General features: G+C 45.9%; 1 long non-coding RNA gene across 1 annotated transcript; it reads left to right on the top strand.

Moving 5' to 3' along the window:
• The first annotated feature begins 476 nt into the window (after nucleotides 1–476).
• LOC125514964 lies at nucleotides 477–6776 on the top strand. Its single transcript, XR_007286696.1, has 2 exons — nucleotides 477–890; nucleotides 6575–6776. It is a non-coding gene; the product is annotated as an uncharacterized LOC125514964 (long non-coding RNA).
• Nucleotides 6777–7075: the final 299 nt, after the last annotated feature.

Genomic DNA, 7075 nt, shown 5'->3' with positions numbered 1-7075 from the left:
CATAAAAATAAAATATAACTGCGAGGAAAAAAGTGAAAAAAAAACATGACTTGAAAAATATGTACATGTACCTAACAACAATTGTTTATGTATTTACCACAAAGAGGACATGTTCATGCTCATTAAATAAAATGTCGATTTTCCATGTGAAAATATTTCTTGTTCCATACATAAACATCTTATTATTTTTATCCTATCAGTTACTAAAATTTCCATACAATGACTATCAAAGAAATCTGTTCATAAATACATCTATGATTGTCAACAAAATATTCATCCTAAATGCTTCATCGTGCACGCGCACAATCTCGTCGAAACGAGCGGCCGCGGCTGGACCGCTCCATGTGCGTGAATCATGCGGCCGCGAGCGCCAGGTGTCACCTCGTCGGCAGAGACACGTGCCCGACTTGGACGTGCGGAGCGCTCCTACTAGGTGACAAATCAGCGGCTCAAGTCGGTAGAAACCACCGCTTCGCTATCTCTCTCGAAAAAAAAACTTATCCCCAATCTCCTTTTCCTCGTCTCTGTTACTGGAGGGCGCCGGCGTCGATTTTCCGGGAGGTCGATGAGGAGGCAGCAGACCGGAGGAGCCCGGCGAGCAGGTCATCGAGGGAGCGGGAGCAGCATCCCCGCCGTCTCCTCCCCCTATTTCTCCTTCGAGCTGGAGCTGGTTCGACCAATCTCCGCAGCCCCGTCGAGGAACTCTGCCACGGAGCTCATGCCAGATGCCGACCTGCTCTAGTCAGCCATCGGTGGCGCAGTCGTGTGGTACGCCGGCGCTGACGAAGCTGGGTTCGACCGGAAGGACCCACTGGGAGCGCGCGCGGACGCGCGCCTGCTGCTCGCCTGTATCCGTATCTGCCTCCGGCATCCAAGGTAGCGAGTCTCCAGTAAGTCATCTTCTCCTTTCCACAGCCTGATTATTTTCCATCTATTCTCTTTCGATACACACACACTAGAATGTGCCCATTTGGGTTGTAATCCCGCTAGTCAATCGCCGTATGATACTCTGGAATTTTGACGATTGGGCTGCTAATTTGTACATGCGTTTCTGCATCTTGATTACAGGAGCTAATATGATTAGGCTTTTTGCAGTGAGTTTGTACGGTGATTGGAATTTTTAGCACATTCTCCGTATCGCTACAATGATTAGGACTTAGCACATTCTCACTGGCACAGGCACAGTTGTATACGCACGACTATGATAATGCACACTCTCGTCGCATGGTAGCTCTCGCGCAGCTGTAGCACACGATTATGGAGTTGGACGCTTTCATCCGTGTAGTCGCACATTCTCATCGGCGTAGTCGCACACACATGACTACGGAAGGTGCACATGCATGTCGGTATAGTCGCACATGGGCGACCACGGAGATGCACACTCTCGTCAACGTAGTAGCTCACATAAGGCCGCGGAGTTGCACATCCTCGTGGGCATAGTCGTACACGGATAGCCAAGGAGTTGCATACTCTCGTCCGCATAGCCGAACACATGTGGCACACTCTAGTCGGTATAGTCGCACAAGCACGACCATTAAGTTGCACACTCTCGTTTGCATAGTCACACGCGCACGACTGTGAAACATGCACACTGTGCCAGCATAATTGCACACGCATGACCCTGGCGGAGCATACTCTCGTCAGCGTAGTTGCTCACTCCCGTCTGCGAGAGTTGCACACGTGCGATGGCACGGTCGCACATGCACGACCATGGTGATGCACACTCTCATCACATGGTAGCTCGCGCAGGGCCGCGGAGTTGCACATCATTGTGAGGATAGTCGCACACGTGTGACCGAGGAGTTGCACACTTTCGTCCGCACAGTCGCACATGCATGGCCACGGAGTTGCCACTCTCTTCTGTATTGTCGCACATACATGACCATGGAGTTGGCGTCCGCGTAGTTGCACGCTCTCATCCGCATAGTTGCACACCGTCGTCTGCATAGTCGCGCAAGCATGGCCACGGAGTTGTACACATATGACCATGGAGTTGGCGTCCGCGTAGTCGCACACTTCGTCCGCATAGTCGCTCAAGCATGGCCACGGAGTTGGACACACATGACCATGAAGTTGGCGTCCGCGTAGTCGCACACTCTCATCCGCATAGTCGCACAAGCATGGCCATAGAGTTGCACACACATGACCATGGAGTTGGCGTCCGCTTAGTCGCACACTCTCAACCGCATAGTCGCACAGGCATGGCCACGGAGTTGCACACCTATGACCATGGAGTTGGCATCCGCGTAGTCGCACACTTCGTCCGCATAGTCGCACACTCTCGTCTGCATAGTCGCTCAAGCATGGCCACGGAGTTGCACACACATGACCATGAAGTTGGCGTCCGCGTAGTCGCACACTTTCATCCGCATAGTCGCACAAGCATGGCCATAGAGTTGCACACACTTGACCATGGAGTTGGCGTCCGCGTAGTGGCACACTATTGTCCGCACAGTCGCACACTCTCGTCCGCGTAGTCGCACACTATCGTCTGCATAGTCGCACACCCTCGTCCGCATAGTCGCACAAGCATGGTCACGAAGTTGCACACACATGACCATCGAGTTGGCGTCCACGTAGTCGCACACGCATGACTGCAGAAGGTACACACGTTCGTAGGCATACTCACATACGCGCGACCACAGAGGTGCACACTCTCGTCGACATAGTGGCTCACGCACGACTGCAGGAGTTGCACATGCACCGCGGCATAGTCGCATATGCAGGACCACAATGTTTCACACTGTCATTGGCATTGTAACTCACGCACGGCTGCGTAGTTGCACACTCTCGTGATACAGTTGCACCTAACAGGGGCTAAAATGACACAGATAAAAAGTTTGACAGAACATACTCATATGAGATCTAGTTTTAAAAAGCGTGGCGCAGGGTCTTCAACTGTAAAAACAGATATCAATTTTGATGTCCGATTTAAAAGTTACAGCCTTTTGTAATTTTTGAAAAACAAAAATAAATGACTAACGTGGGGATTGATTTCTCCACTAACGAGTGATGAGTACACGGTGCTGCACATGCATGCACGTGGGGTACTAGCAAGCTCCTCCAACCGGTGAAAAGTAAAGCCACAAGGACGATAAGGTAACAATACGTTATGGGGTTTCCTAATCGGGATGAAGGGGGCAAAAGGTTTCCAAAAAGGTAGGCCGCCAAGGAGCACTAGCGGGCACACAGCCGCCTGCTAGACGCGTCCAATATTCATGTACTCATCATAAATGAATAAATAAGAAAACTGAAAATATTTTAAAAAGAAAATAAAAATAAAAATATAGTTAGTGAAAAGGAGAGAAGTAATAAATATGGGACATGCTACGCGTCCGCCGGCTGATCTTTTCAAAAGATCGGCTGGGGTGCGAGCCATCCGATTGTACAACATGAGCCCTTTAGTCGTTTCTCTTTCTTATTTTTCTAAAACAAGATTTTTGTTTCAAAACCTCTGTTGTAACATGACCTTTCTCACAAAAGCATCTCTGACATCTTTTTGTATTTCTGGAACAAGACACTTGTTGCAAAATTTGCAACAACATCTTCAGTTTTTTCTCTGTATTTCTGCAACAAAACCTTTGTTTCAAAAAAATTACAACAGAAATCATGTTGTAGAATTTCGTCGCCGCGTCGTATTCCTGCAACAAGACATTTGTTGCAATTCCTTTTTGCAACAAAGACTATGTTGCGGAAACTCATCCCTGCGTCGTATTTGCACTAACTTCGCCGTCGTCATTCGCAACAACACCGTTGTTGCAGAAACTCAGTGCGGATCTGCTCGAGAGCCTGTCGCCTGCGGGAGGTCTCCCACGCTTGTTGCAGAGCACCGGTGGCCATAGTAGCCGAGCACCGGCCTTGTAGCACCATCGACGAGCTTCATGGCAGTGCGGCATGTGCAGTAGCAGCTCCTAGCAACCGCGAACAGCTCGACGGCGTATCCACACATTGGCAGCTTGGGGCGCCATGGCTTGCTGCTAAAAGGGAGGAGCAAGGGCTGCTTGCTGGAGGGGATGAGGAAAAATCCATGGCTGCTTGACTGCAAGGCACTTCGTGCGTGAGCAACAAAAAGATGTGTGCGGTGACCTGAGAGATAAAGGAGAGCGACGTGAGATATTTTTGGGGGAGGAAGAAGCCTTGATTTCTTTGGAAGAGATAAGATTGAGAGGAAGACGTGGGCCAAGGTAGCACGTGGCAGATGGAAGAGGCGGTTGATGTTTGCGTGAGATCCGCCGGCGGAAAGGAAGCTTTTTCCAATAAATATGCCACAAGTAAATAATAATATAGAAAGTTGGAAGAGTGAAAAGAAGGGAAATGGAAAAAACAAAAAAGGGAAGTAGAGAAAAAAAAGAAAAAAGAAACAAGGAGCAAAGAGGAAAACAAATACACTCAATTTCGTGTTTGGATCCAACACGTCCTATATATCTAAGAGAGTGATTCCCACTACTTCTAATTATCTCAACACGCATGCTTCACATCATAAAAATTGTTGTAGTCGTTAGATTATTATCTAGATGCACTAGCATCCGTCTTATCTATGCACAAGAATCCTCCACTATGCAACATGCATTAGCGAATTCTAAGTGGGTTTTAAATTACATTAGATATAATTGTGATACAACCCACTAACTATTTTTTCTAGCCATGGAACCATGCCACATCATCACGTCATGCATGTAAGTTATAAGTTACATTTTTCGCATTAGCATATCCATGGAGCATTGGCACATCATCAGTTCAAGTATGTAAGTCATCGGTTAAGTTTTGGCACTATGTTTTGTGCGCTCATAGACATGGTATTTGTGTTGGGCGCTTGGAGCATACCTATATAGTTGATTTTTCACTTTTTTATATAGAAACAACACTCGTTTTGTCTATTGCTAAATAGCTACAACATACTACTTTTTTTTTCTTACATACTATCTTCCCACATCAGCAAGGCACGCATGTAAATCATACTTTACATGTTTGCATCAATATGTCCATGTAGTGCTACCAAGCTATATCACATGTTCATGCATGCAAATTATCAGTTAATTTTCTTGCACAAAGTTTTGTGCTCCCATAGACATGATATACATGTTGGGTGCTTGGAGCTAGCATATACCTATAAAGTTGATCTTTTACTTTTCTTAGAATGACACTCTTTTAACCGTATGTAGTCTACTTTTTTCCTTTTATACATGCTTATGTTATATGCTTCATATTTTTAAATTTTTAAAGTGTATATCAAGAAATACTTTCATATTTTGTTTCATCACTTTTAGTTGTTTATGTAGCACCTGATTATGCATTTCTTTTTAACAAGATTACCTAAGCAACGCGCGGGAATCATCTATAGTTAAATATGTGGGTGGTGACTCTGTTCCCTGCAATAAGCGGGACATGAAAAGTTTAGTTTTCCCTAGAGAAGAGTGATTCATATGTGCAATTACATTTTTATTTACATGTTACATGCAATTTCGCATATCTACCGTACCAGTCAAAAGAAAAGATTATATTGTGCGAGATTCATTCACCAGGGTACCATCCCAAAATAACATTCGTGCAAATCGTGGTAAAAAAACAAAATCGACACTTCAATGCTATTTTGAAAGCATTTTGGAGTGCTGTTTTTTTTGCCATGACTTCCATGGATGTTCTTTCGGAATGAAAATTTCCAAGCACTGAAAACATTTGTCAAAGTTTCACCAATTTTTTTCCAGATTTTTTCAAAAAATTCGGGATTTACTGCTCATCCAGAGCTCATTGAGCTCTGGAGTAGAAGTGGACTTTCGAGCTGTGGGACTTTTTTGGGCTGGCTGCACAGACTTCAAATCGGATAGTCCAAATTTTTTAGGACAGATAATCCGATTGTAATTCTGAATAATACAGTATTCGGTGGATAATGGATGTACTAGATCCAATGTAGGTATCCACTTTTGTATATGCCTTTCTCTTCCCATAACTGTCTAACACCTCGTTTGGATGTTGATATTGGGGCCTAAAAATTGATATTGGCATTGGGCAACCTGAATACCATTGTTCAGATGGTCATAGAATTGACTCGCTGAATTGGCCCGCGATATTCGCTAGCCCACTCCCCCAGCCCGCCTGGTTGTTCCCGAATTCAGAGCACAAGAGCTCGACTTCGTGAGATATTCGGGATTGCTCGTTCGACTTACCGCTTCGCCCGCTCTCAAGCGAAAAGAAACAGGCCAAACGTGTGCTACAGAAGACGAACGGAAGCGCGACGCGGGAGGTCCCGGCGGCGCTGGTCGGCCCCTCTCCACCGTCCTCCTCCTTCTCCCATCTCTCCGGCGGATCCGCTCCTCCCCTGTGTGCCTATCTCTCTCTCCGCGCGCCTGACTCCCTCCTTGCGAGCCCGTCCTCCCTCCCCGTGCGTCCGTCCCACTGGCCGTCGTTGGCCTGACCCACCACCGCGCGCATGCCCCCATGGCAGATGGCTCCCGTCCCTCCCCGTGCGTCCGTCCCACTAGCCCCCTCCCTTTCCTAGGCAGAAAACCCAATCCCCTGATCCCTTCAAACTCCCACACTATGTGCTGATGTTCTGAAAAACAACTGTCTTCTGCAGGTCAATCGATTTGAGCTTTGTTCCCCAGCAGGCAGATCCAAAGTACTTGACGTGGTTTGTGTGTGATATTGGTCTGTTATAAACGTGTGATGTTGATGCAAATTTTGCTTCCAGTCCTTTCGATGCTTGACTGAACATACATTATCTTGATTGATTGATATATGTTGTACAAATTGATGCATAATTACTTAATTATTGTGTAGTTGTCGGGATGGCATACCTTATCTCACAAAGAGTAGCTCGGGATAGTTGTACTTTATTTGGCTGTGGAAGAAAAAGTTGTTGTTGTATAAGTAGTGATGCCCTTTTTTGTGCAAGTAATGCTTTTTTTTGCAAGTGCTGCCATTGTATGCGTGTTGTGGTTGTATTATTTAAATTTAAACATTAAAAAATATATTCACATAATGCATAGAATTTTACTAAAAATTTACATAGAAGTACAATGTGCATCCTATGACAATAACCAAAATTCCAATGTACACATTGGCCATCCAAACACGC

The sequence above is a fragment of the Triticum urartu genome, chromosome 6 (assembly GCF_003073215.2).
Source record: "Triticum urartu cultivar G1812 chromosome 6, Tu2.1, whole genome shotgun sequence".
Taxonomy (NCBI): Eukaryota; Viridiplantae; Streptophyta; class Magnoliopsida; order Poales; family Poaceae; genus Triticum; species Triticum urartu.
This window is presented reverse-complemented; position numbering and strand designations above follow the sequence as displayed.